Raw genomic sequence first — 12,312 nt, forward strand, 5'->3', positions numbered from 1 at the left:
GAGTTTATAACACCTGCATAACCGTACCCGGTTCCTGGTGCTTACGCAACGAGATCTCCGTTGTGCAGCTCCGCAGAAAGGAGCCAGAGGAGGGCATTCAGCCTCTAGGCCCCGCTCCCGGCTAGTAGAACGCGCCAATACGCCTCGAGTGCCTCTGCCTCTGCACAGCGTTGGGGGCTTGGTTGTAGAGGGAATGGGTGGGCACTGGGTCATCGGTTTCCTTTGGCTTATTTAGTCCCTGACTTCCAGGCTTGGTGATCACCTCAGAAGCAGCAGTTAAAATCAAAGCGTTTATGGTCTGGGATTTAGCTCAGTGGCACCGTGCCTGCCTTGCAAGCACAGGGTCCTGAGTTTGATCCCTGGTATCAAAAAAAAAAAAAAAAAAGCATTTACTGGGGTCTTGTAGAAAAGTTTCCATTCTCGCTGGGCGTGGTGGTGCACGCCTGTAATCCCAGCACTCGGGAGGCAGGAGGATTGCTGTGAGTTCGAGACCAGCCTGGGCTACATAGTGAGTTCCAGGTCAGTCTCAACTACATAGTGAGACCCTGTCTCAAAAAACCAAAAACAAAAGTTTCCAGTCGCAAAATGTATATCACAAATTGATACAGGAGATTAAATATCTGATTCACAGAGTTCATGTTCTCTAAAAGTCAAAGAATGGATTCTAGAAACAACAGAGATTAGCCAGGGATTTAGCTCAGTGGTTCTGCTGCCTGCCTCGCAAGTGCAAGGACCAGAGTTCAATCCCTGCTACCAAAAAAATTTTAAAAAGGAAAGAAACAACAGAGGTTAAGAGTAGGAAAATATTTATTAAGAGTAAGCCAGGAACAGACACGAATGGGTAGCACTTTACAGGAAGTTTTATAGAGTAAACAGCTATGATCAACTGATGAGGTTACAAGTATAGTCACATAGGTAACGCTCCAATAAGGAAACAAGTCCCATATCATACGAAGAACAAAGACTTCTTCTAGGAAATTATGGATCTTGGTCACCCACTGGGGTGCCTGATGTCTAGCTAGACTTCATTGGCCTGGTGTTTGTCTTTTGAAGAAATATGTAGGCCAGGGGCTGGGGGCTGAGCTAAGTGGTTTTGCAAGGTCCTGAGTTTGATCCTGGGTACCAGGAGGCGGGGGATAATGTAGGCCTGGCTATTTCGTCTTTATTTTTGGCCTGATCTCCAACAGATGTGTCTCCAGCTACAGCTGTGATGTGTTTAACCTTTGTCCTGACTCAATCCACTTGCACAAATCAGTACTTCCCAAGAATCCAAATGCTTGGTTACTAATGACTAACAAACTCCAATCACCAGCTGGCTGCCCAGTCGACCCCTACACCCTCCCCAGCAAGGGCACCCAGGGCCCAGCTGCCTCCAGAGCTGGGGGGTGCATGGCCACTGCCTCTGGTATTTGGGGCCTGCTGCCTGCAGCAGTTCAACAAACCACAGGCCCAACAAACTCCAGGACGCAGCATGGACCCACACATACATGCAGCAAGATGTGTGTAGGCTCCCTAGGTCTGGGGAGTGCTCACATGCAAAGCTACCTATCAGGGCCCACATGCTTCCTGCTGTGAAGGTGGGACAGGGCTTCCACAGCACAGGGCTTCAGAGACCCCAAAAGGGTGACAGGTCAGGGTGGAGAAGGATGTATCTGATACCAGGATAGGCCAAGAGCTCCAGGAACCTATCTCAAGCAGCTCAGCTTGCGTGGACCTTCTGTCTGAGTAAGATACAGTTCTCTCTGCCTGGGAAAATAGCCTGGGAACTTGGTCACCATGTGAGAAACCTGGGACTTGTAACAGCAAGGGCAGCAGCAGATTCTAGGGCTGCCAACAGCAATGTTTGTTGGCCCCTGGCTCCTTCCTCTCCAAGAACAATTCTGAAGGAAAGCAAGCCAGGGGAAGAGTCTGCTCAGTAGGTCAGGTTGGCTATGGAAACAGCAAGCACCCAGGGCTCAGCATGAGCATAAGATTTGAGCTGCACTTTCTGAAGGAAGTTTGCTCTTCAGGGGCACAGAGCTCCCTGGACAGGTCCCTTACCCTCGTGCCACCCTGGGAGGGTGGAGAGAGCCCCTGGCATCCTGGGGACCTGCAAACTGACAAAGGTTTAAAATATATATAAATGTATGTGTGTGTGTGTGTGTGTGTGTGTGTGTGTGTGTGTGCGTGTGTGGTAAAAAACAAACAAACTTTCATGTATCTACACAGGATGGTAAGTGGTGTATGTAGGAAGGAGTTGACAGGAGCCAGGGACTGGGCTGCAGTGTGGAGCCATCCAGACAGGGTCCCTTGGTATTTAGGTGTCTGATTGAGAAATGTAACCTCAGAAGAAGTCACAGAGGAAAGTCACGCTTGCTGTACACGCATGTGTACCCAGGAGACAAGGACAGGGGCTTCTGCAGTGTGACCCAGGGTCCACCCCAATGCCACTGTCCTCTGGGAGGTCCAGAATGCAAGCTACATGTCCCCTTGACTTGTCCCTCTGGTGTGTCCTGGTGACAAGGCTTAGAATGACAGGGTCCCCATCCCCCAGGCTTCCTCCTCTCCTGCCTGTGGGTCCTGCAGTCTCAGAATGAGAGCTTTAGAAAGCAGTTCAGGCCCAAAGAAGCTGACCCAGACATCTGGGCCTAGGCCACTCCCCACTGCTCCAATCCATTCTTGACCCACGGGTGCCACTAAATCATGATAGGACAATGCCACCAATACCCTTACACCAGGCTAGAACCTGTATTATGATTTTGGATTTGAAAAAGCTTAAGATAAAACAAACTATTCCACAACTATGGAATCCTTGCACTGCTTTTCCCTCTGTCTGGCATCAAAGCAGTGGGGAGGCAGACCTCAGTGGTGGCCCTTGTGGCCTCCAGAGAGTCTGGACAGCAGAGAAGGAGTGATGAAAGGACAGATGGTCCAGGGGCACCACGGACAGGAAAGCACCACAGAGACTCTCCCTCTCCAGCATGTGCTTCAAGATCATCTAGAAATGTATCCAGGATTCATGCAAGTCATGATAGCGAAGTAGTCCCCGGGTCTCCACACGTCAGGGTGGGCGCAGTGTGTGGTCACATCAGGTGGCAGCCCCTCAAGGTGGTCCCATGGGCTTCCTATAAAGGAGGAAGGGAGGGGAGGCCAGCAGCCAAGGGGGAGGTTTAGCTCCCAACACAAGCAGACTCACTACCATCCCTATTTCCAGACAGAACCTTCTGTCCCTCCCTCACCTTGACCCAAGCTGCATGGAAGTCAGAGGAGTCTTACAGTGTGTATTTAACACAGCGTGATTGCTGGACTCCATCTTCCCCAAAGCCACTGTGTAAGCAACCAGTGCTTCCCCCTGGAGGTGCCAGGCTAGCTAACAGGAGTGTCAGGGGCCACAGTCAGCTCCTCAGATCCCGCCTCCCGGGGTGCAGGGCTCTACCTGTTGGTGGAAAATGTCCTCCTCGCCAAACTCAGCCTCCTCCACCTTCTCCTGCCCATTCTCCCACACCGCCCAGGTCTGCTTCACTGCTCTCATAGCTATTTCCTGTGCCAGATGAGGGCCACCCAAACTCAGCCACCCTGTAGGCCCCACGCTGCAGGTGCCACAGGAACGGGCAAGAGCTGCCTGCAGGGATTCCACTGGCCCCAGCTCAAGCAGAGGACCCTGGCACCCAGAAGGCAGATGCCAGAGACACAGGACCCGAGCTGCTCCTGAGTCCCGGCACCCACCTCCCCGTGGGCATTGACTAGCGCTCTGGCCCTGCTACACCAGTGTGGACACCTGCTGCCCACGCCTGGGGACCCAAGAATGCATGGCCCCCTCCACTACCCTAGGTTCCACCCTTACTTGGGCTCATCCACAGATGGCAGTGCACAACCATCCAAGCCTGCAACTGAGTCCGACAGAACCCACCTGCCTTTTCCTGCTGCCAACTGCTGTGATAGTCAGGCCAGCCCATTTCATACTTGGGCGTGATGTTGTAGGCAATCTCATCACCCTCAGGGTCCTGCCTCTTGATCCTCCAGTACCCCAGGGACGGACCCCAGAGGGGTGGACACCTAGCTGACCCTCAGCCTGCTGGGCCCACTTCATGAGCCCCACCATGCCCAGTGCCCCTCATGCATCTTTTCACAAGTCCTTTAATGGGTTCAGAATCCCTCATGGGGCTCTTACAGGTTTCTTTCTTTTTCCTTTTTTTTTTTTTTTTTTTTTTTTTTTTGTGGTACCAGGGATTGAACACAGGACCTTGTGCTTGCCAGGCAGGCACAGAGCCACTGAGCTAAATTCCTAGCCCCAGGTTTCTTGATTATTCTGATTCCCTCTTGGGTCACTCCACAAGTTGTTTCCTGGCTTTTGGTTTTCTTGTGGGTCGCTTCATAGTTTTCTCAACAGATCTGCATTCTCTGGTAGGACTCTCCACAGATTCCTTCACAAGATCGGGTTCCTTTGTGGGTTCAGTCAGGGGTCTTCACAGTTTTTTCTTGACTTCACATTCCCTCGTGGGTGTATTCCCTTGTTCCCTGAACCATCCGGTTCACCCATGGGTCTCTACAGTTTCCTACATAGGTTTATAGTCGGTTCCTGGCACCCCTGATGGGTCCAGTTTCCCCCCACAGGTCTCCCTGGTTCCCTCATAGGTCTGGCTGCTGCTCTGGTGGCCTCCTGGGCTCCCTTAGCAGCTCACTCTCTCCCTATACCTGTTGGGAGCCAGGTACAGCTCCACACCTGCACAGGCATCCTTCCGGCCTAGCTGTCCTGAGCATTGACTGCCCAAGGGGGCCCCCAAAATGGACTCTGATGGACAGAGTCCAACCAAAGGACCCATGGGCCAAAGCCCCTCTCACGCTCAATTCCAGAGGGCACAGGGACCTGGTCATTTCAAGCCTCCCCAACTGTCCCAAGTGGCCAGAGGCCCAGAGATTGTAGGTTGTGGGGAGGGAGAATATGGCTGAGTTAGGATAGAGGTGCATCCAGAATGCGGAGCGGAGCAGATGAGCCTCTCCCTTCCTCTGAGGGAGCCTCCAGGGTGAGCTGGATGGTGGCTCCCAGAACTGTCCACATTCTGATTCCTAGAACCCATAAATGGAAATTTACATTGAGATGGCATCTTTGCAGATGTGATTGATGTGAGGGTTTTGAGATAAGATTCTGGATTATTCACGTGGGCCCTAAATCCAATGGCAAACATCCTCAAAGACATATGCAGAAGAAGGACACAGAGGGAAAGAGGCCATGTGAAAACAGAGACAGAGATGTAGCCCACAAGCCCTGGGACATCTGGAGCCCCAGACTAGGAGAGAGTTTGGAAAGATCCTCCCTGGAACCTTGAAGGGAGCACAGACAGACCCAGGACCTGGGGTCTCAAGGACCACAGGAGGACAGACCTGAGTCATTGCTGGTCACAGCCACCACAGCTCAGGACACAGACAGGCCTTCGTAGATGATGGCTGAGCCACACGTGTGCACCTCCTCAAACACACTCTTCTGGAAGTCCAGCTCCTTCCGCAGGCTCTGGCAGTGGTTCTCTAGGTCCACACACATCAGCATCTCCTTCTTTGGCTGCTTCTTGGCCACTGTGTGACCGTCCTCTGCTGTGGACAGGACAATGGGCTGTGGGTGTGTTCACAACCACTGCGGGCATGACCCACCGTGGCTCCTTGCCTACCTCGGTCACCTGGAACCTGAACTCCATCCACCACATTGCTTTCCGGGCTGCTCTTGTCACCAAGGGCAGCCAGCTCCACCTCACTCCAGTGGGACAGGGACTCTGGGTCCTTCATAAGGTTCTGCGAGCTCACCCTCCCACTTTTTGGCACGGAAAAGTCGAGTAGCCAAGACAACTGGAAAGGGGCAAGTGGCCACGGGCCTAAGGATTCCCTCTGGCAGTGCCAAAGGCCCCAGGAAGGCCAAGTTCAAGGTCAGTAGAGCCTTGAGCCTCAGGGCCCCACCAGCTTCAAGGGGTTGCTCCCCTCCCATCCCTTGGGACAGGGAGCCAGGCTGTTCCGGGTGAAGGCACACATGCTTTTCAAAGCTGCCCCACACTGCTGGGAACCTGCCCACCCACAGGCACAGAGTGCAAAACTGCTTTAACTCCTTTTCTGCAAGTTTTGGACATGGGCTTAATGGATGAGGTATGATCAAAACATATGGTGATTTTTAAAACTATTTTTTACAGTAAAAGATGCATGGCCATACATTCCCCTCAAAATACCCCTCTCACTTCAAACACACTTATGTCATCGTTCTTTTCCTTTTAGTACACGTCTTTGGCACAGGTACATAACACATCTTAATTCTTTTTACATCCCCTTTGCCTACCTGTCCCATGGTTGTTGCCACTCTCCGAAGCACCGTCCATCTTGTCTTTCATTTCACTGCTGTGGCTGCCTCAATATCCTTACTTGATTCAAAACATCAGCCTTTCACGATCATTTTGACTTGGTGGAAGAACCAGAAGTTGCACGGTGCCAGTTCCGGTGAAGGATGTGAATGAGGACTCAGCGTAGTGCGTTCACGAGCCTGCCTTTCCATCTGATGACGCTCTGCAGCAACAGTCATGATATCTTTGGTCAGCCCCAGTAAAGGCATAGAATGGGCTTTCCAGAACTGCTTCAGAAAGTGGCGTGAAGCCGGGCTTGAAAGTGCACACCTGTGATCGCTCCGAGGCAGAGGCCAGGACTCACGGGCACTGTCTCAGCCTCCTGGGATCACAAGTGTGCAGCAACACACACGGCTGGCGATGCGTCTTTTCTTTTACTGTCATCCATTTTTAAAATTTAAACATTAACCATATGTTTTGATCACTCCTTAAACACTTGACAAGAGTTACATATGGAAACCCTGTCCCCAAAAGCGACCTTATTTGTAAACAAACTATTTCAGGCAGGCTCACCTGGTATTTCTACCAAATATTAAATACTCGAGACAGAAAATATGTTTTTAAACACAAATGTTAACCTCGTAGGTTTCAGTCTGTTTGGACAGAAGGAGGGTTCCTGGGGTACAGATGGCCATGCTCCTGAGCTGACACTGTGCAGCCCTGCCGCCTCTGTCCAGAGGGCTGTACCCCGCACCCTTGAAGTGCCTTCCTATGGGGGAATTAGAGTCATATGTTCATAAATCACAACCGAGGGCAAGCTCCTGGGAAGATGCCTTCTCAGGCCAGCAAGGCATCCGAGAGGCCGCCCCACTGCCCTTGAGAGGTGCGCCACACTCAGGAGTGTTGTCAGCCTGTGTGGGAGGTGAGGGCACTGTGGGGCCTCAGCAGGCAGACAGCAGGAGGGGGCATGGGGAGCAGGCTGTGTCGGTCGCTGCTAGGAAAAGAGTAGTCCTCCCCAGAGGGACCGGCCATGCACAGGCCCAGAGGCACGTGCCCGAGGTCAGCAAAGAGGCCGGGGTGGCAGGAGCAGAGGGTTGGGGGCCTTCACTCCACATTAGGGTTCTGCAGGATGTGGAGAGCAGGTATGTGGTGCCCATGGGTTTTCATGCCAACTCTAAGGGGATCAGGGTGCCCAGGCGGATTCCTCGCAGACCGCCAAGAACTCCCAAAGGCCAGGCAGGAGCACCTGGCTCTCTCCTTCGGTCCCCACTTGGCTGCTTGCCTGTCTGTCACCGTGGGGTTCTGCTGGTTCATTTGTTATGAGGAAAACACTGCATGGAAACATCAGGAAGGTGACTGCGTTTGGGGCTGGCAGCCCAAATGAAGTGGGCAATGTCAGCCTGGCTGGGGGACACCATGCCCATGACCGCTTGGAAGACCTGAAAGTTAGGAATTGAAGCACCTGGCTCAGGCCCAGCCTCCTTAGGACTTTAGTTTAGTTTTGTTTTTTTTTTTTAATGTACTCTTGTAGCTCTGGGGTGGAACTCAGGAGCACTCCTCCCTGAGCTACACTCCTAGGCTATTTTATTTTTTACTTAGAGATGGGGTGTCTCTGAGTGGTGAGGCTGGCAGGAGACAGCCCGACTGGCGGCACAGCTCTGCATGGAACGTGCCAAGACTGGGTGGCTGACCTCGCTCAGCCCAGGTCCCTGGGTCCCCCAGTGGCTGGTCTCTGTTAAGGCTCCCATTCCTGGGCACGCAGGCAGGTAGCCACCCTGGGAGATGACTCCGCTTGGCAAGGGTAGTCCTCTGGGGGGGGGGCTCCCTACCAGTCACTCATGGGGGACCCTGGACTCTGCTGGAAATATGGCCCTGATCACTGACTCTGGCCACATTCCATGTGGATGATATGAAGCCATGGCCAGTGCTTCCTCAGGCCACTGGCTGCCTGGCACTGTCAAACAGGGTGGCCGAGACACCTTCAGCTATGAGGCACCCCCTCACAGGCACCAACAGTCAGGAAGGCCCTGTGGCTCTCCCACCAGCAGGGGGCAGCAGGTGCCTGCAGATGCCTCTATAGCCAGCAGCTGGGGTGGAGGCTGGAGGGGTGACCTGGGCTCTGTGAAGGGAGTGTGGGGCACTCTCGCCTCTCCCTATCAGAGGCCATCAGCCCTCTACAGGCCGAGCCACAAGTCCAGTATGTCGTGCCCGCTGCCACTGTCCCATGAGCACCGAGCCACATTTGGCAGGTTCCCTGAAAGCCTGCGGAAGACGATGGTCTCTGATGCTCATCACCCCGAGGGACCGCCACGGAAAACCATGGGAGAGGCTAAGTGACTTGTGACTGCACTGATTAAATGCACTGAACACTATGGGACACAATCCTGTCACAAACAACACCTGCTGACAGGGACACACCCACAAAAATCCAGAGGGTCTGTGTTGCGCCCTGGATATGTTCACTTGACAGAACCTGTGAAGAACAGACCTTCCTTGGCTTGGGGCCTCGGGTTTCCATTAAACCACCGCAGTGCCTACGGGCCTCCTACCTCCTGGTGACCTCCTCCAGTTTAGGTCTCAGTTTCCCCGTCTCCATCTGCAGCTGGGCACACTCGCAGGCCGTCTAGTCCAGCACCCTCTGGATGTTGGCCAGCTCCAACTCATACAGCACCCTGCTGCCTCTCACCTGGGAGTCACGGTCTGGCGAAAGAAGGAGACTGGCCCAGGGCAGCTGCCCCAGAGGCTGGTCCCACACCGACTCAGCACCCAGAGCAAGAGGACCACAGCCTGGGGACACAGGGCACCCCATGTCACCCAGCTCAGCCAGGGCAGAGAGCCCCTTACAGGGAGGCAACAAGGGGCAGGCACCTGAGACGGAAGCAGACAGCCTGAGTAACTCTTTCTGGAGTGATCTGCCCCCTCCCCAAGTCCCAGCTCCTAGCACAGGGCAGTGCTCAGATGTTGGGTGGAGCCTGTGGCCCAGAGCACTACACCCCTCAATGCACCGGTTCCTCTGCCGGAGCACAGGCTTCAGCCCAGCATCACACAGGGAAACTCGATACCCTCAGCTTCTCCCATGGCCATGCGAGGCACATTTCCCATGGTCCCGGCTTCTGAAATTGGACACTCAGTGGGATGTCTAATCAGGGGTCTCCTGCTCAACATGGGGTCCACATCATTCTCTGAGGTGGACACCCTGGGCACTGCAGGATGCTGAGCAGTGTCCCTGACTTCCACCCACCCCATGATGGGACCTTCCCGAGTTGTGACAATCACAGATGTCTACAGATATGAAACAGGGCCCCACTACTCTACTGCAAGATCCCTGGTTTAATATAATACATTTTCTTTTCTCTAAAAGCCACAGTTTTTACAGTGAGAATATGCCTGCCAATAGAAGGTAGATGAAACCAAGCTCCTGTGCTGTCTCTGCCCACTGGGTCCACACTCCTGAGCCAGCCTGTGACTGGGGCCAACCCAGGCCTCAAGCCTCCAGCCTGTTCACCCCGGGGCCTGATCCTCTCCATGACAGGGGAGATGTGTTGGCATCCCCCAGGCTGGCTACTGGCTGGGCACAGGCTCCTGCCCTCTGCTCAGTACAGTCCCCAGAGCTGAGCATGAGCCCACCCTCCAAGTCTGCCAGCTGCTGGTACAGCCACATTTAAAGTCCATGGAGCCACTAGCACCAGGCCTCCCATACCCATCCCTAGGGAGAGAGACAGCAGAGCATGTGTGGGAGCGTGGGCTGGAGAAATCTGAACCTTGTAGGCAGTGCAGGATGTGAAATGGCCTGGCTGCCTTGGAACAGGACAGCAGCTCCTCCAAAGGGTAAGGAGTCAACACGTGATCCAGTACCTCTGCTCCTAGGTGTGGACCTGGGAGACACAAAAACACGTTCAGAAACTAGGCATGAACGTCCATAGCAGGACTGATCATCCAGCTACCACGGGGGGACAGCTGAGTGTCTGCCCATGGATGCACACAGTGTGGCTTTCTCCTCATGTGACGTCACTGGGCCAGGAAAAGGAGGAAGGCTGTGATGCCTGCCAAGTGTGGACAGACCTTGAGGATGCTGTTCTCAGTGAGATACCAGATACAGAAAGACACACAGCCTAGGACTCCATGGACAGGAAACGTCCAGGCCAGGAGAATCCAGAGACAGGAAGTGGAGTCTTGGGCGCTGGGGGCTGGCGAGGGGACAAGGTAACTGCTTGTGGGGACAGATGGGGCTTCTTTTTGGGGTGATAGAATGTTCTGGAATTGGTGATGACAGCTGCACAACTCTGCAATTGTACTAAAAGCCAATGAAACATAAACTTTAAGAGAGTGGTAGTAGAAAATTGTTTCTTCCAACTGCCAACTAGTGCAAGGTTATTAAAACCCTTCATTAGATGTGGACCTTAGGAAAGGATAAAACTAATCAGATGGAACAGAAATTAACCCTGGGAAAAGGGATGCTCACAGTATTCAACAGGTGGTCAAGACCGTAAAAGTCTGCCAAAAACATAATGCCCTCAGTAGGATCATAGAGCATGGTAGGGTACCCTAGGGAAGCCTAGCAACCTGATTTCACTCACGTGCCCAAGAATAAAGGGATTCAACACTTGGTCCAGATAGACACGTTTGCCAACTGGGTTGAAGCTTTCTCTTGCAGACCAGAAAAGGTACAGGAAGTGGTAAAAGTCCTGGTCTCAGAAATCATTCCCAGATGCCTGTAATCCCGGTAGTCATCAGGAATGGTGGGAAAAATGAATGAAACTCTAAAGAGACACCTTCGAAAGCAGGCCCAGGAGATTCCTCTCCTGTGGGCTATTTTACTTTCATTAGCTTTAATTAGAGTAAGAAAGTCATCTCAGCCCTGCATGGTCCCACATGCCTGTTGTCCTCAGGAGGCTGAGGCATGAGGATCTTGGTGAGTCCTACTCCAGGCTGGGCTACATAGTGAGCTCAAGGCCAGTCTGGAATACATAGTGAAATCCTGTTTCAAAAAAAAAAAAACCAGGTCGAATGAACTCGAGGCCTGAGTCCTTTTGAGAGTGCCGAATCTTAACCGCTAGACCACCAGGGAGGCGCTCTGAGTCCTTTTGAAATGTATGGATGAACATTTTTAACTTGTTGACCAGGAAACAGCTGCACTCATGAGAGATATTATCACCTTGCTGGCCTAATTTCAACAAATTCTACAACAGCTAATGGAAGCTCAACCTCGGGAACTGAGGCTCCCAGGTTTCCGGCCTGGGGACCTTGTGCCCCTGACTTCTCCCTTCTCCAGCTCCCTCTCTAGAGCCCACCAGAGAGACACCATATACGGTGATTCCTTCAGCCCCCTCCGCAGTTAGGGTGTCTGGACTGGAGATCTGGATTTGTGTGCCATGGAAATCTAAGGCTCCCAAACACAATCCACCAGCTGAGTGCTCCTGTGAGCCACAGGAAGACCTAAAACTTCTATTTAAGAAGACTATTTCCTCAGCTAAGTGACTCTAGCCTGTGCGTTGTCATGGTAACTGTGGCCTCCCTCACACAAACATCCAGAAGTGGGACCCATTCTTTTTCACAGTTTAGTCATATTCCTTTGCACTGATGGGCCACACTATGTTCATCCATCTATTGATGGAGAAAAATTTTTTTTTTTCATTTTAAGACAAGATCGAAGTCACTAAATGGTCCCGTGTGCCGCGTTAACCGGCTTGCATCACCATGCCTGGCTAGAGCAATATTTTATATGGATAACTTGGAAACACCCCTTTCCTGTCCTCTTCATGGCTCTGCGAATTCACTGCATTTACTAAGTTTTAGAAGGCAATGTTTTCCTATAGAACTCAGTCTATGTCCAGATCCCTCAAGCACAGGACAGGCCCTTGCCACCTTGCCAGGATCCCAGGCTTTTAAATGTCTCTTCGTGGGGGCCTCAGTCCTTTCCTATGGGTGGGTCCCTCAAACTAATGGTCTTATCAACCACGCCCACATTGCAAAGTCACAAACATCAGGGCATAGGCCCCTGGGGCTCAGTGGCAGG

Source organism: Fukomys damarensis, unplaced genomic scaffold (genome assembly GCF_012274545.1).
Source record: "Fukomys damarensis isolate Sample0158 unplaced genomic scaffold, DMR_v1.0_HiC HiC_scaffold_19, whole genome shotgun sequence".
Classification (NCBI taxonomy): domain Eukaryota; kingdom Metazoa; phylum Chordata; class Mammalia; order Rodentia; family Bathyergidae; genus Fukomys; species Fukomys damarensis.